This window comes from Pan troglodytes, chromosome 1 (genome assembly GCF_028858775.2).
Source record: "Pan troglodytes isolate AG18354 chromosome 1, NHGRI_mPanTro3-v2.0_pri, whole genome shotgun sequence".
Lineage (NCBI taxonomy): Eukaryota > Metazoa > Chordata > Mammalia > Primates > Hominidae > Pan > Pan troglodytes.
In genome coordinates this window covers 141,522,060-141,545,644 of record NC_072398.2, presented here as the reverse complement: position 1 = coordinate 141,545,644, position 23,585 = coordinate 141,522,060, and the positions used below count along the sequence as shown (strand labels likewise).

Here is a 23,585-nt window from a genome sequence, read left to right as displayed (position 1 = left end):
ACCCACATTCAATCTGTCACATATTCTTAAAGCTCTACTTTCAAAAGAATATGTTGACCAGAATTCGGCCACTTCTCACCACCTGACATCGATTACCCTGGTGCAAACCATTATGGAGTCTCCCTTTGATGACTTATAACATCCTAACTTTGTCCCATGCAGTCTGCTCTCACCACAGCAGCCAGAGTAACCCTGACACAACTTAGATCACGTCACCTCTGCTCAAAACTTTCCAGTATGAGAGTGACAGTGACTACAGCCAAATTCTCTTTGGTGTTGCCCAAAGCTCTGCACTCATTGACTCCAGCCATACCGGACTCCTTGCTGTTCCTCAAAAACACCAGGGAGTCTCCCAACCTTAGGGCCTCTCCCAAAATGTTCTTTCTCCAGTAGCCACAGGCCCACCCTCACACCTCCTTCAGGTCTTTTTTCGACGGCCTCTTCACAGCGAGGACACTTCCCTGCTCAGCCTTTTAAAAATTTGTCATTGCCTTGTCCAAATACTCCCTTTCTCTGCATTATTATTCTTTATAGCGCTTATCACCAGCTGACATATTATGTCTTCTACTCATTTTTTATTATTTGTGTCCTCTGAAATAGAATATAAACCCCACAAAGGTGAGGATTTTATTTATTTATTGCTATCTTTCTAGTTCCTAAAATAGTACCTGGCCCAAAATATATGCTCAATAAATATTTGTTAAATGAATGAATGAAATTTTCAGATGAGGAAAAATGGGCAGGGCCTGGTGGCTTATGCCTGTAATCTCAGCACTTTGGGAGACCAAGGCGGGCAGATCACTTGAGATTAGGAGTTCAAGACCAGCCAGGCCAACACAGGAAAACCCCATCTCTACTAAAAATACAAATATCAGCCAGGCATGATGGCATGCACCTGTAATCCCAGCTACTCAGGAGGCTGAGGCAGGAGAATCGTTTGAACCCGGGAGGCAGAGGTTGCAGTGAGCTGAGATCACGACACTGAACTCCAGCCTGGGCGACAGAGTGAGACCCTGTCTAAAAAAAAGGGGGGGAAAGAAATGACATAGGGAAGTTCAGTTTTAGCCCAACACCAATGGACTAGTAAGGTCAGGTTGACTCCTGAGGATTAGAACTCAGGTCTGACTGACTCCTGAGCCTGTGCTCATTCCAACTCTCTGTCCGGTTCAGGAGATAATACGGGGGCTCCAATATCCAACTATGAGAGCTGACAGGCTGTAAAGGGCCATGGGGGAAGCACACACCAAGGTTCAAGTGTAAATCCTGCTAGAAATACTGAGCTAAAACAGAACAACACTTTTGGCAGCATTGTTGACAGTCCCTGAGATGAAGGAAAGTAATTTGAGGGCATCTGCTGAAACTTTCCAGTTTTAAGACTGGCTTTCATTATTTTTCTTTCAGCTGTAGCTTTCTCAGATAATGAATGTACCATATGTCTCTATCTCCAGGTTCCCATACAAATTAGGAAACTAAATGCCAGATGATTAAAACAGATTTCTGCTTGTTTCCATGGGAAATCAACTGCTGGGAGCCCTCAGGAAATGAGAGGAAGAATGTGTTCAGCTGAAGGTGTTTGCTAGTGAGAACATGCACTCTGCTTGCAACCCAGGTACCAGTCCACAGACTGTTCAAAATTTTGGCCCAGGTGAGACACCATCCTGAGCTGCCTGCCCTGCTGGTGGCCAAGTGAGACCATGGAGATCATTGTGCCCTGTCCTACTCCCTTGTGCCTCCACCACCAGGGGGCTGGGCACTATATGCCAGGTCCTTCATGTTAGGTCCCAGCCAATGGTGCCAGGAAGATTTACTAATGACAAACAGACAGTAATGCAGGGGCCCTAGCCTCATCAACCCAGTGTGAGTTCAGCATGTTTTGAGCCCACTAGCAGGTCTTCTGGAAGACAAGGGGGATGTACTATCAAGGATTCTTGCTAGAAGGGTCACTTCTGGCCATCTACAACTAGACAGAGTTAATTCAGGGGCGTGGGAACAGCGTTCTGTAAAACACAGCCAAGTGTGCCCCAGGCAACTGTGCCAAGGATATCTCTAGGAGGCTGTGATTATTACTTGTTCCTGCTTGCCCCAGAATTAGCTCCAATTTGCCTGAAAGAGATAACATTGAGGAAGAAGGTTGCAAAGAGATTTCATTATTGTCTTGACAGTGAAAATCTCTGATTTGTCTGGGGAAAATTGGTTCAGGAGCTGACTCTAGTCTAACTTGAGTGTCGATAAATCTCATCCCACCTCTTGCAAATTTAGGGGGAAAAGACAACCTTTCTTGGCTTTATTAAACCAGAGTGTGACTTGGGCATGCCATAAGGAGGCTCAAAGATGGAAACTAGGCAGTAAAGGAGAGCATAAAGTTTAAATTTGGATTCAGACAACCCTGAATGCTAATGCTTGTTCTTTAACTTATTATGAGATCTCAGGGAATTCTGAGCCACTATGAGTGCCTACAAAGTGAGGATATGAATACCTACTCCTCAGGGAGGTTATGTCTTCATAACTTATGCTATATGTGTCTTCATAAGCTTATGTTAAATAAGCTAACGTAAGTAAAAGCATTTGTTCTGAGCCTGCTAGGCAGTGGATACTCAATGCCTTGTGCCTTCTCTTTCCTTTCCCTCTGTTGCTATGTTTTACTGCCAAAATTGGAAACAGATAGCTTACTGAGCAATAAATAGGCAGGGCCCTCCCTCTCCCATACACCACTATCACCAGTACCAGCAACTTGATTTTTCTCAGAATTACTATCTAGGATATAGACAGAGCAGAGAAATCCAAATCTTCACACATAACTTACCCACTTACTTATATCTTATCATCTAGGCTTGGGTTTTTTTGCCTAGGTAGAATATTTTTCAGAGAAACTAAGTGATAAAGGACACTCATGTTGTCTTCTGCCTAAATAAACCATTAGCAGGACCCTGTGAAATTAAAACCACGGTTCACAATTCAGTCCAAATGCCTTGCCCTAAGCTAGTCAAAACTATGTTGACTCCTCCTGTCTTCAGATGATTCATGGGCATGATTCCTTAGCATGAGGCTATCCTAACATGTTCTAGGTAAGCCAGATTAGAGGAAGCAGTTTAATCATTTTGTGGTCCTGGGCAGGCCATTAGTAAATCAGTTTTTCCATTGCAGCTATGCTATACAATCATGCTCCAGTGGCTTGATCTACTTCTATGGATTCCAGTAATAGCTATTTAATACTGTCTGTGTTCTGTTTCCACCTCAACTGAATTCTGACACTAACTACCAGAATTGGCACAGATTAAGGGGCAGTGTCCTTCATGAGACTGCCCTCACTTAAGATGCCAGTCATGAGTCTCAGGAGGTCCCAAGGCCACTCACACTTCTGCCCAACTGGCTTCAAATTTAATGACTCCTATGACCCTCTCAGGTTCAGTCACTCACTAGAACAACTCACAGAACTCAAGAAAGCACAGATTTGATTACAGACTTTTTATAAAGACTGTATCTCAAGATGAGCCAAATGAAGACATACATAGGGCAAGGTCAGGGAGAGACACATACAGCTTCCACACTGTCACCCCATGGACCCAACGCATACACTCTCTTGGTATAACTATATGTTCACCAATCAGGAAGCTCCCCTGAGCCTTAGAGTCCACAGTTTTTATTGGGCTTTCATTATATATATATGACTGATTAAATTATTGGTCAAATGATTAAACTCAGTCTCCAGCCCCCTTCCCCTCCTGACTAGTTGAGTTTTTAACTCAGGTCAGGCTGACCCAAAGTTTGAGCACGCTAATCCCATGGTTGGTCTTTCTGGTAACCAGCCTCTGTCCTGAAACGACATAGGAGGCTATGGTCAGACATGTCATTTGCATAACAAAGAGACCTCTATCACTTAGGGAATGCAGAGGGTTTTAAAAGCTTTGGAGTAGGAACCAGGGAAAAAGACCAATATAATCTTTATTATACCACAGTCTCCTACTGAGATTTACAAACCATGCAGGATTCGAGTTTAAGTTTTTCCCTTTGGACAGTGGAGAGTTACTTAAAGCAAGGGGAAATTGTTATTGAGCAGCTACTCTGGGCCAGCCATTCATTATATATGTGTTGAAAGCAGCACTTTGGGAAGATAAATCAGATGATTTCATGGAGATTGAACTGGATAAAACTAAAATGGGAAGACTGGGAAGGAGACAGTGGCCACTAGGTAGGCATAAAGTGATGAGAGCAAAACTAGAGGAGAGACGTGGAAATGCAAAGGGAGGAAAGGAAGGGTTTGAGAGATATTTTGAAGTAAGATTTCATCTTATCTAAAGTTTTGTCACCATTACAAAATACTACACAATGGTTTGAGTAGTTAAAACTGCTTGAAGAGTTAAAACTACTTTCTAAAGATAGCCAAGTAATATAGATAAAGTGGCTCCTCTGATTTACGAGACCTTAGTATTTTATCTCAAACAAACTTCAGGACCCGTGTCTTAATTTTTGGTGGCATACTCCCATTGGTTTCTGGACAGAAATATTGACACCTCTTGTTTTCAAATGGCTGAACTGTTTCTGTTTTAAAATTAATATTGCCCAATTTTACATTTCAAACAGCCTTTTGAAGTTTGTTTGCTTTAGAGTACGAGGCCCTCCCTACTCTGTAGATCACAAATTTATGAGGGATTTGAAGAGATCTTGAGATGTATCCCTTTATAGATCATGTAAAAAAGAACACATAACACTGGTGTGTTAAAACTAGCTATTTCTTCCTGCATGCGATTTCAGTAAACAATGAAAGTCTTTTTTCAAAATTATTGGTGTGTAGCCATTTTTCTATATCAGTAACTAGGACATTGACTCATTCATATCCACAGAAGTTCTACAATATGACAGATACTTTAGATAAGAATTTCTCAAAAATACAATTTCCTGTGTTTAAATTTGGGGTGGGGGAAAGAAATGATGATTTTAGTGTATCATGGGTGATATATTAAATTGAAATAAAAATGTAGAAACATTTTAAGTTATATTAGTTTTATATTTATATAAAATTTATCAATTTTAATAAATAAAAATAACAATTTATTTACATAAATGAATACAAATTTAAATAATCAAATAAACTTTTTATATAATAAATATATAATTATATGTATATTATATGTAATATTAATTCAGGTAATAAGTATTCATTATGTTCACTTTTTAAACATTTTATTATAACTAAGCTAACCTTAGCTAAAACTGTCAATTAGTAACTCTTTACAATATAATTAAAAATTTGAAGAAAGATTCCCTTTGGCATTATACTATACATAATTAAATCAAATCAACAAATTTTAACCTCTACCATATGGAAAATAGAAAAAAATGGAAAACTTTAAAATAAGGATGCAATTAGCTGTTAAATATTAATAAAAATTAATGTTTGTCACATGCTTACAATGTGTCAGGCTCTGTTCTAATATTTTATATGTATTAAATAATCGAACCCTCACAACCAGACTATAAAGTAGACACTATAATTACCCCCATTTATTTCTCAGGAAACTGAGGCTCAGAGAAGTTAAGCAGCTTATTTAGGTTCTCACAGGTATGGAAGGTAAGAGTGATGATTAATGACTATAGAGTAGTTTAGTCCCTTTGGACTGCTGTGAAAAAATACCTTAGACTGAATAATTTATAAACATTTATTGCCTTAGTTTTGGAGGCTGAGAAGTTCGGGTGAAGTCACCAGCAGATTTGGTGGCTGGTAAGGGCTTCTCTGCTTCATAGATGGTACCTTTTTGCTGTCTCTTTGCTGCATCTTCATATGGCAAAAGGGATAAGCTCCCTAAAGCCTCTATCATGAGGGCATTAATCCCATTCATGATGCTGGAAATCTCATAGCCTAATCACTTCCCAAAGGCCCCACTTCTTAATACTATCACACTGGGAATTAGGTTTCAACATATGAATTTTGAGGGGACACAAACATTCAAACCATAGGAAAGCATTTACAGAAAAGAAAGTGTGAGAAAAACTTTATGAAGATAGAATTTGAAGTGAACATTTAAAGACTGATGGAATTTGGAGAGAAAGAGAGTGTAGTGATAAGGACAAAAAGTAAGAAATTAGAAGATGGTATAAAGACACATGCAAAATCAGGGAGGCAGTAAAGAACTATAAACCCATCAGAGCCATGTGCAAATTTGATTAAAGAACTGCAAAGTTCGGGAAGATGATTTTTCAAAAAAAAAAAAAAAAATAGGCGATTTCCTACTGGGTCTACAGAAATTCAGTCATCATATATGTTATAAAAAATGCCAATGCAGGTTTAAATCCAGGTAAATTCAAATACTTCCAGTTAAAAAATGTCAATACTTCCTTTTAGCTACTTGAGATTTCACAAGATCAGGAGATTCATACTTGCTTCTCTTAAACTTCTTAATTCACTCTAGATAACAGAAACAGAAAGTAAGTTCCACTCAACTCTGTTCTTCAGGGTCTTAACAGAAAGACAGAAAAATATCCACCAATCTTCACAAAAGTTTTTCAGCAAAGACCATGACGACTCCTCATTTTCTTGTGAAAATGGTTGCATGGGATGCTAGAAGTGAAACTTGCTTTTGCAACTGAAATGTGTATCATACTATTTGTCTTCGGTAGCCAGGACACTGAGTAGATGTAACGTTGCAGAGAATTTTGCATGAAGCCTTTTTATTGCTATTTTTTAGAAATCATTTTGGAGTTTTGAGAGGCTAGGCAGCAATCTATAAAGGTTGCTTATTAAATGATTTCCTCATCATCCTAAGAAATAATCATAAAAGAGTTTAAAAATTCCTTTTGGCCAGGCGCGGTGGCTCACGCCTGTAATCCCAACACTTTGGGAGGCCAAGGCGGGCAGATCATGAGGTCAGGAGATCGAGATCATCCTGGCTAACATGGTGAAACCCCGTCTCTACTAAAAAAAAAAAAAAAAAAAAAAAAAAAAAAATTAGCCAGGCGTGCGTGGTGGCAGGCGCCTGTAGTCCCAGCTACTCAGGAGGCTGAGGCAGGAGAATGGCGTGAACCCGGGAGGCGGAGCTTGTAGTGAGCCGAGATCGCGCCACTGCACTCCAGCCTGGGCGACAGAGCGAGACACCATCTCAAAAAAAAATTCCTTTCCCCTTAAAGCACTCAGAAGTCTTGCACCACTCCCCACCTCACCCTCCTTGGGAAACTGGAGAGGCTGACCTGCCAGTCTGATCTGAGGAAAAGTATTGTGATGTGACTTGTAGCCTAGGCAGCATCACAATGTGCCCACCTGGGGAACCTGGAAATTGGGCAATTTGGGGCTGGCAGTAATAGTCTTTATAATCATGAAAAACGGAAACATCTCCAGGTAGAGAATTAGTAACTTTTAAAATATTGTTGCTCTTTCCTCCCTCTTTGGATATAGACTTAAAGACACTCAACATCTCTTGGTATTTGTTTTAGGTTACTAAATGATTTTTCAAATGCATCTATGTTAGGAGTCTGGGATACAGCAAAACCTTATGTGAAACATTTCCAAGTGGCATAACTAGAATGTCTCCCTACTCAAAATGGGCTATACGGTATCTTTTTTTCTCAGTCAACATGGGCTGATGCATACCAATTCACCCTTAATGGTCCTGAAATATATTCACTGTAGAGAAATGAAGATCAAAAACATCGTATATATGAAGATAATTAGGTATGAAACTCCAGATAAGCAAGACTGTTTATTTTTGTTTAGCACTCTAGGGGGAAAAAATGACATTTTCCAGCAGTTTAAAATACTGTGATGTTTTAAGATAGAAAGGGCGTGATAAGAGTGTGGGCTTTCAAGTCAAGCTGTCCGGGTTATACTCCTGGCTGTGCCACTTACTAGCAGCATGAGGCTAGGCAAGTGACATTACCTGTATGTGCCTCAGACTCCCTATCTGTGAAATGGGAATAGTAAGATTACCTGTTATCCTGTTGTTACATGGATGAAATGAAATCATACATGTAAAAATTTTTTTTTTTTTTTGAGATGGAGTCCCGCTCTGTCGCCCAGGCTGGAGTGCAGTGGCGCGATCTCGGCTCGCTGCAAGCTCCGCCTCCCGGGTTCACGCCATTCTCCTGCCTCAGCCTCCCGAGTAGCTGGGACTACAGGCGCCCGCCAACACTCCTGGCTAATTTTTTTGTATTTTTAGTAGAGACGGGGTTTCACTGTATTAGCCAGGATAGTCTCGATCTCCTGACCTTGTGATCCGCCCGCCTCGGCCTCCCAAAGTGCTGGGATTACAGGCGTGAGCCACCGCGCCTGGCCTACATGTGAAATCTTTAACATCATGCCTGACGTAGAGTAAATCCTCAGCAAATGTTAATCAGCTACCTTGTCTGTATCATTCAAATCACTGCAGCAAGTTGTCAGCCTACAACTTGCTTGTCATCTTACAAATGTGCAGACCTGGTTGCTCTTAAATCAATACTGTTATACTTTAAAGTCTCTGATAATTTTTCAATCAGAAAGTGTTTGTTTCAAAGCAAATGATCAGATATATTATTATAGAAGGTATAATTTTGAATTTTGGTTAAGCCAATAAAATGAACAATTAATATAAAATGGTATCAGATCAGATGTAAATAGCTATTATCTGGAGCATTTTATAAGCTAAAGAATATTCGAGACACTTAAGAGATCAGAGATGTTTTCAGTCTCCTAAATGAGACCATAAGCTGTTTTCATGTTGTGGTTAAATGCTCCTCCTTTTGGTCACTGGAAGCAGTTCATCTTATCTGAACCCTAGTGTTTTCATTTTGGAAGCTATCAATGCAACTAACTCAGACACACACACACGCGCGCGCGCGCACACACACACATTCTTTAATGTAACATGGTAATTCCTTTTCACTGAGAATTGATTTTTAAATAATTTTTCAAAATAAAATAGAATATAAAATATTGTCTCATCATTGTAATGAAATGTTATCATGCTGGACTTTAAATTAATGGTGCCTTTTCTTTGAAATTCCTTAATCAGAGTACATCACTTCTAATAGCTCTCTATTGAATCTTCCTCAGAAACAAGGATGGAAGGCTATCATAAATGCCACAAGAGAGGCTGGGCACAGTGGCTCACGCCTGTAATCCCAGCACTTTGGGAGGCTGAAGTGGGCAGATCACAAGGTCAGGAGATCAAGACCATCCTGGCTAACACGGTGAAACCCCGTCTCTACTAAAAATACAAAAAATTAGCCGGGCATGGTGGCATGTGCCTGTAGTCCCAGCTACTGGGAAGGCTGAGGCAAGAGAATTGCTTGAACCTAGGAGGCAGAGGTTACAGTGAGCCGAGATCGTGCCACTGCACTCCAGCCTGGGCAACAGAGCTAGACTCCATCTCAAAAAAAAAAGAAAAATGCCACAACAGGCCTAGAAAAGCATTCATAGGAGAGAATATTCATTAGGCCAGGAATGATTCAGAGAGGGAGGGTAGATAAGTATATCAAGTTATCCCATCAATTTCCACCTAGTAGAGAGGAAAAAGCTAGTTGTTGTAAAGAAATGTGGAGGGTCTGAAATTTTCTTATCCTTGGAAACTAAAATACTAGCCTGCTACACTTTCTGGGATGGTGGTATAAGACGTGAAAAGTCCTGGGTCAGAGACAAAAGAAAGTTTACTACTCACTTCAATAGCAGTATCCAAAGTATCAGCATTTTTATATCAGTTCCTGGAGACCCACTTCCCACAGGGAGATGCAAAGAGAGCGAGAAAGCACCTAACTCCACAGTGGATTGTGTTATAGGAGAGAAATCCTGAGCTAGGGAATATCAACCTTTTATGAGCAGTAAGTATGCTTCCCGTTTGCTTTGGAGAAAAACATTCTCTTTATTATACTGGACAGTAAACATGTCTGGCTTTTGCTCCAGAGAAAGACATTATCTCTGTCTTTCAAGGCTGTTCACTGTACAAATATCCTTGAACATTTATTTTGGAAGAAAGAGTACAAAAACACTAGAGACCCATAGAGAACTGTCTTCCAACAGTCACCAATAATAGACTATTCTATGTCATCTTTTTTGTGCTCAGAATATGTGCGTGTTCTATATCAGTTTCAGCTATTTCTGAAAGGATGTCATGGAACCCAGAGGCTAACAAGAGTATGTAACAGCCAGGGAACTATTCCTCAGTGTAACAGAACAAAGCTGCACTATTACCAATGAGAATGGATACTCTTTGTCCTATTAAAGATGTCAGGCACTCTATTATGACTGATGTTTGTAAGGAAAATAGCTGAAGAAAACATCTACCAAGAGGGCTTATCTTGACAGATATTCATTAAATGAGTTATAGAGCCCACAATTCCCTTCTCTTTCCAACAAGAAAAGTCTTATGAAGGCTCTGCAGTCTTTAACTCAAAAATAACAAAATATTCTATTCTGAGGAATTTTATTCTTTTGGAATGTTGATAGGTGTAATAAAGGAAATAGCTCCATGGCCAAGTGAAGTTAAAGAAATGCTAGGTTCAGCAATGTTTAACAAGCATTTTTAATACAGGACTTCTCAGAGCCCTAAGCATATTAATACGCATTGTGAATCTTCAAGGAAGATATACTACTTTCCAAACAATAGGAACCATAGATTCCTATTTCTCAGTATATCTCAAGGGGTAGAGTTAAATGGACAGCTGCTTAGAAATGCCTCATTAGAGGAACGGCTCTCTCAGTGGGATGGATGGTGGAAGACCAAGGTACTTCGGGAAGATACTGGCTGACTGGTCTGCCCTGCCTGTAGACAGAATTCCTGTAGATAGCAGCTAGCAGTGATGGATCACTTCCTGCTTCCTTGATTAAATGCTGGTGGTAATATCCATTACTGACTGAAATCTAAGGAGGATAAACATGTATAATTTTAATATCTATGTATAAAATTCTCACACCAAACAAGCCCTAAGAAGACATCTTTCCCAATCCTCTCATTTTCAAATGAGGACTGAGGATATAAAGATATTAAGAGATTTCTCCCAAGTCACAAAGTTGGTCAATGAAAGAAATATGACTGGAATCCAGGTCTCATCAATTCCAGCTTATGTTCTTTTCACTAACAGCAAAAGTGCCATTAATACATCACTGATACTGAGAAGGGAAATCAGGCTTTGTTGTTGCTGATGTTGTTTCTTAAAGAGACAAAAATATGAGTGGATTCAGGAAACTAAGAAGCTCCAAAAACGCTAAAAAAAAAATGCATCATACCTCAGGATGGGTGGTGGCTTTCATGGACAGAGCATGTGCGCATGGCTACGGCATTTCCTAAACATACAAAGCACTGTCTACAATAATTTTCCAAAGAGAGAATCATGTTTATGTGAGTAACAAGAGCATCTTCAATTTCACTACCGTGATAAGGTTTCCTGAGCCATGGATCTTCATGCCTCAAAGAGAGGACAGCTTCTCATTCAAAACAAAGAAACAATTGCTTAGGCTTAAAATTAGATGCTTCGTCAGGGCTGATGCCACTGAAATTTGAGGCAATTCAATGTTAAGTTGTGATCTGACAGGCTCTATGGCATATTGTGTATGCATAATAAAATATGGTGTTATGAAAAGACTGAAAAATTTGAGCCCTGGAAAAAAATCAGTCACATTCTTTAGGAGATATTATTAATGTATTTTTAATCAAAAAATTTCTAAACCATTTAAATGTTCCATTGTCTTTAGAATAACTCACTTCATGGGTACAGCCAGTCATTTGTAGATTTAATTAATAGGTTAACACATGCAAACTTTTTAGAACAGTAGCTGCAGGTGCCAAATACATAAAAGCAAGCAACTATTCCTTAGTAACGCAGTTATAGCAGTGATATTTAGGTGCAAAGAAGTCACTCCTGACAATACAAAACTTTTTACTTTGAACTTACACTACATATGTATATAGCAAAAAACTCCTATATGCTACTACTCACATCAATACTTTTAGCCACCAAATGTGTGGGTTTTTCCTCACAATAATTCAATTCTCCAATGGACACTGACTGGTATCCTATAATTTAACTCAGTTCTGATATTACCTGAAGATAGCATTAGACCCCACAGGCTAAGGGCTCAGTCCCACAAGACTGCTTCCCCATCCCCCAATTTCACACGCCAATCATAAGTGGCAGGTTCCCATGTTATATTAGGATATATACCACTTCTGTCCAACTTGTCTACAAATCAAAGGTTCCCATAACTCCTCCTCAGGTTTAATCATTTACTAGAATGGCCTACAGAGCTAGGAAAAGTTTACTTTCTAGATTACTAGTTTATTACAAAGGATATACTAAAAGATGCAAATAAATAGCCAGATGAAGAGATATATAGGGTAAGATCCAGGGTCTTGAGTATAGAAGGGTCTTGAGTATAGAAGCTTCTGTATCAGTGGAGTTTTGGGGTACACCTACCCCTACAGCAGGTGAATGTGTTCTTGTTCATCAACATGGAAGGTCTCTGAACTCCATCCTTTTTGGTTTCTATAAAGGCATCATTACATAGGCCCGATTGATTAAATCATTAGCGTTGGTAATTAAGTCAGTTTCCAGTTCCTCTCCACTCCCAAAAGGTCAAAGGTCCAGGTGGGGCTGAAAATTCCAACCCTCTAGTCTAGACACACACACACACACACACACACACACACACACACACACACACACACACACACACACGTTTAAGTTTCCATAGCAACCAGCTCCCATCCTGCAGTTATCTAGGGGCTTTCCAAAAATTGCTTCATTAACATAAACCCAGGTGTGGTTGAAGAAGACATCTTATGAGTAATAAAAGACACTTTTTTCACCTTTATCCGGAGCTATTTCAGGAACTAAAGACAAAACCCAAATATAATAAAAAATGATCCTATAGCTCTAATCACTGAGGAAATTACAAGAGTTTTAGAAGCTGTAAGCCAGGAACCATAGACAATGACCAATATATATATATATATTTCTTATTATATCATAATATAATAATATTTCTCATGTGAAAGTTACTTATCTATCGACCCATTTGAACAATAATTCTAAGAATGAGACTCTCTGTCTGGTTATAGTTCATGTTGCCTTAACTCGGAGCTACGGACACATTATGATCTTTCATTAAGAAGTTTGCTTTCAGTCGTAAAGTGCTTTTCAATTAAAGAGTAAGCTGCAAAACCAGCTCATGAAGGCACATATGGGATATGAGTACACTAGTGGAAAAAGCACAAATCAATGCAATTTTGAAATACTGAAAAAGTACATTATTAACCTTACTGAAATAACTGATGGGTTCCATTTAAAAATAAATACTCCTGTCCTATAGGATTAAGTAGTGAGTAAGCATGAGAACCCTGAAATTGACTTGCCTAGGCCCAAATCCCAACTCTTCTACTCACTGATTATGTGACCTTCGGCTAGCTACTGGATTACAATGGGCCTCTGTTTTCTCATCTGTCAATATGAGAAAATAATACTGCCTGTGTAATGGATAGCTATGGTGAATAAATGAGACAATGCATATAAAGCTAGTACACATTGAGCATCCCAAATCTGAGGTGCTCCAAATTTTCTGAACACTGACATGAGGCTTATAGGAAATTCTCATTGGAGCATTTTAGACTTTTGAATTTGGTATGCTCAACTGGTAAGTATAGTGCAAATATTCAAAATCTGAAATCCAGAACACTTCTGGTCCCAAGGAATTTGGGTAACAGATATTCAACCTGCATTTAGCACATAATGTGTACCTCATAAGTGTTTATTCTTTACTATTTCCAAAGGAAATTTCACAAGTTAGTGGGATCAAACAATTCTGTCTTGGGGTGGTAAAATAAATAAGGTTTGTTTTAGAAGAATCTGATTCAAAGTTTTATAGAATCCTATTTTTAGGTCCTTGGTACTGTAGGGAGCAAAAAGGGGTGATTCCTTTCCTTCCTATCATAAGAGTAACAGTTGACACCTCTCTAACAAAGGCAAATTAACAAGAGAAAAGCATAACAAATTTATTTGATCATAGTTTTATGTGACACAGGAGCCTTCAGAATGAAGACCCCAAGATATAGGGGCAACTATTCCTTTATTATTATTTTTATTTTTGATTTAGGGTCTCACTCTGTAGCTCAGGCTGGAGTGCAATGTCCTGATCATAGCTCACTGTAACCTGTAACTTCTGGGCCCAAGTGATGTTGCACCTCGGCCTCCCAGAATGCTGGGGTTATAGGTATGAGCCACCTGCTCTTGGCCCATTTTTATGCTTGGGTTCAATGAAGTATGGAAAGCTGTGTAGAAATATGATTGGACAAAAGGGGTATGATCCAGTGCTAATAGGCTGAATGGGGAAATCCAGCAAGGCCTGTCTGTTCAGATTTCTTCTTGGCCTTTCGGTATGACATTCCTTCCTCCCAGGTATGGGGTAGGACCCCCCTGGAATGAGGGTCTTAATTTCTTTATGGCCAGCAGTTAGCAAGAAAGAGAAAGGGAAGGGAGGGAGAAGATTAGAGTAAAATTTTTAGGCTCTAAGGCTGGTTTTGGGGAAAAGGTTCTGGTTTATATGACCCACCTCGGGGAAGAAGGATTCCAGTTTCTATGGCTTGCTTCAAGGGAGAATAAGAGAGTGAGAGACAGGAGGGCAGGAGAAAGCTAGACAGAGACTTTGCTTCTGAGGCTGCTTTTTATTCCTTCATTTTGGGGTGTCATTTTTAGCCCCAATAGACCACCATCTCCTCTGGTACAAATTCAACTGCTATTTTGGGATCAAGTCCACATTTGACATTACCTCTCAGGCAACTTTCTGGGCAAAAGAATTTTCTAGGGAAGGTTTTATTTTTCCCTGTCTAGCATTTTTAATGGCACAGAGTCAAGGATTTCAAAACTGTTGCTAAAGGTAGCATTTATCTTGCAGGTATTAATTCAGAAAGTGCTAATGGTTGAAACAGCCTAAACAACTGAAACTTAAAACAACAACGTTTTCTTTTAGCTCAGCCTCTTCCCACAAAGTTCAGAAATGGTATGGGGAGCAGATGTGCACAGGGTGGATAGAGAATGCAGCGTAAAATCGGGCTGGTGGTTTTGGTTTAGAATGTAGATTTTACTTGCACTCTTACCAGGTAGGATCAACTGAAATCAAATGCAAAACAAAACAAGAATAGCAGGTTGGTCTGAAAGAACAATCCCAGCATTGACATCATCAAGGTTTAAGCAGATACATATACATAATACATAAATTTAGTATGAATTATTTATGAGCTAAAGGGTTCAGGTTTTAGAGCCTATAGTATAATAAGAGTTATACTGAAAGTCAGAACCAATACAAGAAACTGAAACACTTAAAAACTCATTATTTCAATATTTAATATCAGGTCCTGTGCAGGGTATTGATAATGGACATAAAAGTGAATCAAGATACAGCCCTGCCCTGGAGAGGCTCCCAGACTCTGTAGTGAAGAGGCATGTAAAGAGACAAATGAGAGCATGCCATGGTAAGTGCTGTGGTCACACAAGGAAGGAAGAGTTATACTTGCCTAGAACCTGTGGAGGCTTCATAGAGAAGGTGACTTTTAAATTATGCCTTCAGGCCAGGCGTGGTGGCTCATGCCTATAATCCCAGCACTTTGGGAGGCCAAGGCGGGTGGATCACCTGGGGTCAGGAGTTTGAGACCAGCCTGACCAACATGGTGAAAACCCATCTCTACTAAAAAAAATAAATAAATACAAAAATTAGCTGGGCGTGGTGGCGGGCACCTGTAATCCCAGCTAGTCAGGAGGATAAGGCAAGGAGAATTGCTTGAACCTGGAAGGCGGAGGTTGCAGTCAGCGAGATCACAGAGAATGAGACTCTGTCTCAGAAAAAATTAATTAATTACGCCTTCAAGGAACAACTCAGCCCAGCCTGAGTTTTCTTACAGCTAACAACAAAACAACAATGTAACATAATTGCTGTTACCATACAACCCACTAGAGGGGTTACAGATATTCTAAGTCTCACCACAACCCTAAAAGGTAGTTATATTCCAATAGACAGATGAGGAAACTGAAGTTCATAGCTAGAGACACAAGATTTAAGCCCAGACCTATTTCATTCCAAATCCCTTACCACAGCCCTGCACAGCCCAGAAATATCTACTTCTGCTTCTATCACCAACCTGTACATGGTTAACTTATAATTACATAGTCTTTAGTGTGGGAACTACTAACTCTGGAAGTCCAATTAGAATGTCAAAATTTAGCCTAAAGAATTGGGTATAAAGTGAAAGGTCAAGACAGAGTCTGTGCACCCAGTTCTTCTAGCTCACAGTACCCTCTCCTTCCTGGAGACGTGCTGAACTTCAAGCACATTTGCTTCAAAATGGTTTATTCTGGTTTGTGTGTATGCATGATTCCCATGAACTATGAACACCCTGAAGTCAGAGAATAAGCCTTGTACTTCTTTAAGACCCTCACTCAAGTTGACTGATTGCTAATTCTACCAGTCCTTTACAGAGAGCTTGCTAAGTGTGGATGTTAATGTGAATTAGGTGGACTGAGGTGAGATCACTAGATTTAAGGTTTACATGCTGCAAAATAAGAAAAGGTGAACTAACCAGTGTAGCATAGTTTTTAGACTAGTGGCTTTCAAGCATTAATGTGCATGTGAATCACCTGCCTACACGTGAAGAACTACCCAGTTGATCCAATTAGAAGGCAGACACAACAGTAGCCAAAAGTATTGCAATAAAGCAACTTGGGGTGGACTCAACTTGCAGGGGATTCAGATCCCAGGTTTCCAAACCTTTTTGCTATTCCTGGTTCTTTTGCTTTCAGTGAAGAGTAGTTAAGTACAATAGTAGCTCTCATTTACTGACTACTTACAAAGTGATTGGCACTGTTCTTGGTGCTTTGAGCATATTAGCTAATTCTCACAGCACCCTGTAGTACTATACCTATAGGGATGATAAGGGGATGTGGGTGGGGGGGAGGGGGCAGATAAAAAGAACAGTAAATTTCCTAAGTTTAAACTGGAAGAATAGGGATTTAATCCTGGTTCACCTGAGTACAAAGTCTAAGGTTCAATGATTCCTTGACACTGGGTAGCAAGGGAGCATTTCAGGGATGCCTAAGCTTGTGGTCAGGTGCCAACGGTACAAAGATAGAAGTATATCAGAGAGCCCTTGCAGAATAAGGCCCTCCACAGGACGGTTGTGACCTTGGTACTTGCCTCACTGTGTTTAAATTCAGGTAAGGTAAGAGAATTGAAGAGGTAAAGCTACCTTAGAGAGTATTGCTGCATCTACCCTGGTGACTTACAAGGTACTTGAATTTTTTTTTTTTCTAGCAAACTGCTAAAGTTAGCCTTTGCCTTTTTCCCAGAGACTCTCTAGGAATTTTTCCCATCTGCTGACTAGGAGGTAAGCCCCGACCTAAATTTTTGTCTTGTTGTAGGTTAATTAAGACTGGTGTTAGATTCAGCTCCTAAGGCCTAAGAGAATTTAAGGTTGTCTTCTCGGAAGGACACCCAACAAGCAGCACTGGAATTGGAAAAAAAGTGTAGGATTTTGCTGAGTGAGCAGGGGGAAAGCAATGTAAAGCCCAAGAGAATATCTTTTGAACAAACGTCCTTTTCATTTTGGTTTAGAAATAGAAACGTGGTAAAAGGAGGCGACTGCTTTCTGAAGGCTTGTAGCATGAAAACAGGCCAACTGGCCAGCAACTAGTTGTCTATCAGTTTCTCTACTCACATACATCTGCCTTTTCCAGACTGCCAGCGCGGAGCACTAGTTTGACTTTGGGTGCTCTTCAAATAGCTGGCATTGATAAGGCATTCCCAGAAGACTGTGTTACTTAGTAATCTTGTCGGTACATTTTTTCACTGGGCAGAGATTTTCTAAACAGAGAGCTGCCAGCTTTCAAGACGTCAGAGTGCTTTTTCATCCTGAAATTGGGTGGGAAAATGGGGAGAAGAAAAGCACTGTTCAGATCAATCAATGAGAGAGAACCCCTCCCTCCATACTCGTTAAACAACAGGTGGTTTTGCTGTGCACCGTCAACTCCTTTATGCGGGAGCTGTAGGCGGGGCATTCCAACTGAGTCTCCCTGGAATCTGCCCCTTAGCCCGTCTTGCAGGGGCGGTGCAGTTGGGGATTCCGGCCTGAAAGGAGACTTGGTTGTCAAGGGGCTCAAGGGCTTCATGATCCAAGGATATTGGGTTTTGCTTTTCTCCTTCTCCATCTTCCTCATTGTATCCCACCGTCCCCTCCCCACCCTTCTCTTAGGAGGCCTTCGCTTCTCCTGTGGAGGGGTTATCTTCATCCTGACCCCGGCCTTCGGAGGAGTTCCCAGAAGGGCTATTTTTAGTGGTGGCTGCTCCCCTCTAACTTACCCAGGGGAGGAGCTGCGGTGGCTGAGCCGACGCTGCGCGCACAGCCGCCTGTGGTTTTCCGCGCATCGTGAGGGATGAGGGGTGGAGGTGGTATTAGACGCAGCCGAATCCTCCCTCAGAGTCCGCCAGGTGGGCGTCTCAGGGGTGGGAGTGGCCGCGTCGTGAAGCGGAGAGAGGATTTCTCTCCTGGTCCTGGAGAAGGCCCCCGGCGGCCGGCGGCATCCCTCGCTGGCGAGTCCCGGGAGCGAGGTGGTCTCTGCAGGGGAGGAAGTTCCCGGGCGGCGCGGCCTGCGTCACAGCGGGGCTGGCACCGCGGAGTCGACTCGGCGGGCGGTGGCGACCCCGGGGCCGGGCGCTGGGCGGCGCTGGCTGCCGCTAGCCGGGCTGCGTGCGGGGCGGCGCTGGAGGCGGCTCCGTCCGCGGCCGGGGAGGCGGAGGGGAGGAGGGCTTGCGGGGCTGGGGCGTTAGCTGCGTCCCGGCTGGAAGCCCGCGAAGAGAACTAGGAGGAAGGCGCCGCCGTGGCCGCGGCCGCAGTGTTCGGGCGCGACAAGCCATGAGCAGCGACCCCGCGGGCGACGCCGCCGTCCCTGGCAGCCGCTGAGCCCGACCCCCAGGCAGCTCGCCGCTCCCTAGCACCTTCTCCAGTCGACACTCTCGCGCCCAGAGGTAAGGGCGGGGGATCCGCGGAGGGATGGAGAGGGGCAGCCCGCAGAGGGCCACCCGCTCGGTCCGCTGTGCGCACCGGACCGGGACTCGCCCCGCCTCACTCGCGTCCCTGCCTCCCCCCGGCTCTCAGACAGGCAGAATGTGGTTGCCCGCCCGGCGTGTGGTGCTGGGAACCTTCCGCTACTGCGGCTCAGGAGCCCGCCAACCCCTACCCCACCCAATCCGCGCTAGCCCGAGCGGCCGCGCGAGGATCTCAGCCTGGCGCCCAACGCCGCGCCGCAGCGGCAGGTCCTGCGGACTGGGCGCGGGGGTGGGGGGGCGGTCCGCGAGGGAAAATGCGTCCGTGGCCGGGGCGATCGTTGTTCTTTCCTACCTCGAAAATCTCTGAGACCCCGGGGCCAGTGCTTTCCGGTCTATCACCCCCCTGCCACCTCCGAACCCTTGAAGTTAGCACTTTTGGGCAGGGAAAGGAATTGGAAGGTTTCTCGAAGAAACGTGAGAGCACCGTGTGCTCACCTGCAGGACAGGAGGGAAGGGGTTCAGCTTGATCGGGCGGGCCCCAGAAGCCAGGTGTTTAGGCCAGCGGTTGAGGCCAAAACCGCTGCCTTCATCCCACGCCTCGGCTCGCTGATCTTTCCCTTTCCAGCTGGTTCCCACCAATGAGATGATTAGAGATGGAGTTAGCAACTCAGGAGCCTTAGATGTGTTCTGTGGACACGAATGCCTTTCTTTTCTCCCTCAGCCGGTTCTTCCCTCCCCAACCCCCACGCCTGCCCGGTATACAGCAAAGTCCAAACAGTTTCTTCCAAACCTCGCATCCTCCGTAGTTTTGCAATAGCCGGACACCTAGCCCGCATCCTAATGCGGATATTTCAGAGTATTACGGCTAAACTTCCCTTGGTTTCAAATTCCTTAAACATGTTAAAGCCTCAGCAAACGTTAGGAAACATTTTCAGGTTCCCATCCTCAAAGTAAAAAATAAGAACCAATCCATCTTTGTTGGAGTGCCGGTGTTTGGCACGGGGAGGCTTGAATTACCTCCATTTAAAGCAGCCTTTGAAGGAAGGAATAGGTAAAGGAAATCGCAGCCGTATTTAAGTCACATACTTCTTTCGCGGTAGTGTGAGAAACGTAGCCTTAACCAACAGTCACATTTCCCGACAGGTATGTGATGGTTTCCCAAAGCATCGATGAGGCTTCAGCGTGGGCAGGTCATTAAGATGCCATTTAGACGAAAAAGGAGTAAAAGTGGAGTAGTCCTCTTGGTTAGCACAATGCTGCAAAATCTCCAGAGCCAATAATTTTTATACATTTATAAATTCTGTTTATTTTTAAATAATTTGTTGAAAACCCAAAACGTAATCTGAGCTGCACAAAACTCGCTGAATTCATAAACAATGTGTTGAGTGTGTAAACAAACATTAAATGTATACAGCGCTAGTCTAGGATATTTGCATTTCTTGTGACTTGCTTTAACAGGGAAGGCCAAGGCTATAATTGGTTTGCTTTACTCTGGAGTGATTAAGTTCTGTCTTGGGGTCAGTTTGTTTCCTTTGAGGGGGATGTAGGGCAGTTTTGCAAAGATAGATATTTGCCATGGTTCACATAATAGATTGGCCACAGACAGGACCCATCAACCCAACAATTGTATCACAGATACCAAGCATATTTAACAATTTTCTTATTAATAAAATCCAAGCCTTTATTAATAGTACTAATCTATTATTTCTCAGATTAAGCACTTTAATGAAATGTGTTTTTAAACGGGAATGCTTTTAGTGAAAATAATGCATTAGGAGCTGTAAGATAAATGAATGAAAATGTTGCACTTTATTTCCATGAAGTTTATCTTTTAAAAAACAATACAAAGTTAGAAGTATGTTTAACTCCCAAGTGTTCAATTTTTACCAAATTGTTATGATTTTTTAATACTCTATAGTATTATTAAGTTATAGTCACCTATGACATTATAATAGAGCGAGCCTAAGTTTAAAATGAAATGAGGTGGAAACTATATTTATTTTGCCAAGAATTGTGTTAATGATCTAATATGGTACATTTCTATAACATAATCTAGCTGCATGCTAGATACCTAATACACATTATCTCAGGTTCTTACAATGAACCCCTAAGGTAGATGGTGCCATCCACATTTTACGTAAGAAGGAAGTTCAGAGTTTCTGATTTGGCTGAAGACTATACAGCTAAGTTAGTGCCTGAATGAAGCCAAGCCTCCTTAGTCTTAATGATATACTTTTTTTTATTATCCAAAGCTGCTTATTTATTTTTTCTATATAAATTTGTTGTTAACTCACCATAGTGACTATATGAGGAAACAGAGATTGTAACGTTTTCTGCCCAGTGTTTTCCATATAACAGAATTCCAATTTTGAATCAAGGCCATCTGTTTCTAAAACCCATGTTCTTGCCACTGATTTCTCTTAAACGACTGATCCAGAGCTTAACCTTATGGACAATTTACTCTTGCCCATCAGCTATTATCACTGACATGACAATGATGGTCTCATGGGCTGTAACACACTCCCAAGATTTTATACTTCATTTCTGGAGTGTTGACTGTATCTCCAGTTCCAGATCACTCATAAAAGCATACTACAACTAATGAGGGTTACATAACCATGGAGGTATCCTTGAATCTACTTGATTCCTTTTGAACTGTAAATCATTCTGGTTTGGCATGGGGTAAAGAGAATGGCCTCCAGAAAAAGCTGCTGTCAAATTCGGACTCTACCGCGCAGTAGGAGTGCAAATGAGGTCAGATTATTCAACTTCTTTGAACCCTGGTTTCCTCTTGTATAATGGGGTTAATAAAGCCTCCCTAGCTGGATCACTGTGCAGATTACTTGTAATAGTGCATGTAAAGGACAGCTCTTGTCACCTAGTAGGTGCTCAGTAAGGATTAACACCAGTGTATCCTAGCACTGGTAGAAATTTCTGCTGTATTTCACTTTATGTATATTTTACATGCACGTAGTGATTAGTCATTGCTATCAGTGATTCACTCTTTATGTAATTATACAAAGGTCTAATCTGATTCTTAGCATCTTTAACTTTTGAATCACATCCTTTTTTGTTGTCTTGAGTCAGAAACATGTACTCACATTCTATAGTTTTTCCTTTGCTCTTACTCTTTTATTTTATTTTTACTTTACTAACAATATGTCGATGGATCGGAATTTGTATTTTTTGGCAAACATACTTTCCTTTTTTCTGCCTCTCCTGATCTCTTAGCCTTGTATATCACTCAGGGTACCATAACAATGCCAGTCTCTCCCCACCACACACCTCACCCTTGACCAAGCCTCCACCAGCTGAAATTCTGCATCTCCTACAAGGCTCAGCATAAAAGCTACCTCCTTCATGAGCCTGCCTGTTTCCCTCCAGATCCTTGTCAGTTGACTTATAATTCAGACAACACGTACCCCTCCAAAAGTGCTGAGATTACAGGTGTGAGCCACAGCACCCAGCCCACTCCTAGTGCTATTTTAAAATTTTTTTAAAATTCTTATTTTTCCAGGTAATATATTTGAAAGACTATAAACTCTTTGACGTCAGGGATTTTTAAAAAATTTCTTTATATTTTTGCTTGGGATAATACACAGATGGTTTCTATTTCCTGAATGAGAGACAAATCGGATATTCTGAGATCCTTACAATAATTAGGAAAGACACCCAAATTGTTGGTGGCACCTTCTTTGTTATCTTGAGACTTGTTCAACCGAGGCTTCTCCACTGGTTTAACTGGTATTACATTTGCTGGAAAGCTATCATTCTTAAACAAAGCCTTGGACATTAGGTACCATGTAAGATAGCTATGTTTCATTAATAAATTGCTTCCATGGTGATATAATAACCTCATTAGGTTGCAAATATACCGAGCATGTCAACCGTATTTGAGTAGTTTGGTAGTTTAGATGGGTAATGGTTCAAATGTATTCTTTAATAATAGAATTTACTTGAGAGGAAGGAACACCTACCTCAGAGAAGAGGTTGAGATAATGAGCAAGGAGGATTTCAGACTGCTTTCGTTGAAAATAAAACTCATCATGGCACAGTGTGGAGGCTACAACCAGAAGTGGCCTTCAGAGAGAGAATTAGCACAAGCAGAAGACCCACTATAAACATGACTCACTATAAATATGAGGGGTAGAAAAATAAAATGGAAGAGGTAAAATAAAGGAAGCATAACTATAATACCTTATGACTGAGGCCTTCTAGATATTGGTCATTCTTGGACTGTAAAAGTAGGAAAGAGACTGTGGGGTCAAGATGGGCAAGAAAGAGAAACTAATGTCGCCTTGGACATCTAGCACACCAATAGACTTCCACTTGCTCCAGGGCCAGCACAGAGCAACAAGAGTGTAATCTCAGAACTTTGTTTGAAATACATAGTTTGGCAGGAATATATTGAAAATTTCCTAATGATTACAAGATAGAGAATGTCTAAGCTCTTTTCCAATAGCAGGCATAAGACAAACAAAACCTTAGACTCTCTACTTAGGAGTGTAACATACCATCACAAATTTGAGGAGTGAATTTAGGATCATTTTCTGGTATTCGATGGGTGTTCTTTTAAAATACAGTTCTAAGTCTAACA

General features: G+C 41.4%; 1 protein-coding gene across 2 annotated transcripts in view; it reads left to right on the top strand.

The window, feature by feature from the left end:
* LRRC8C (leucine rich repeat containing 8 VRAC subunit C) overlaps positions 1–23,585 on the top strand; it is a 134,800-nt gene that overhangs the window by 29,612 nt on the left and 81,603 nt on the right. Inside the window, exon 1 of one of the 2 annotated variants that reach the window (XM_063799811.1) lies at positions 18,671–18,967. The exons of the other annotated variant lie outside the window; for it this stretch is intronic. The gene's annotated coding sequence lies outside the window, so the exon portion shown is untranslated. Of the gene's footprint in view, positions 1–18,670; positions 18,968–23,585 lie in introns of those variants that run through there. 2 annotated transcript variants of the gene reach the window in all.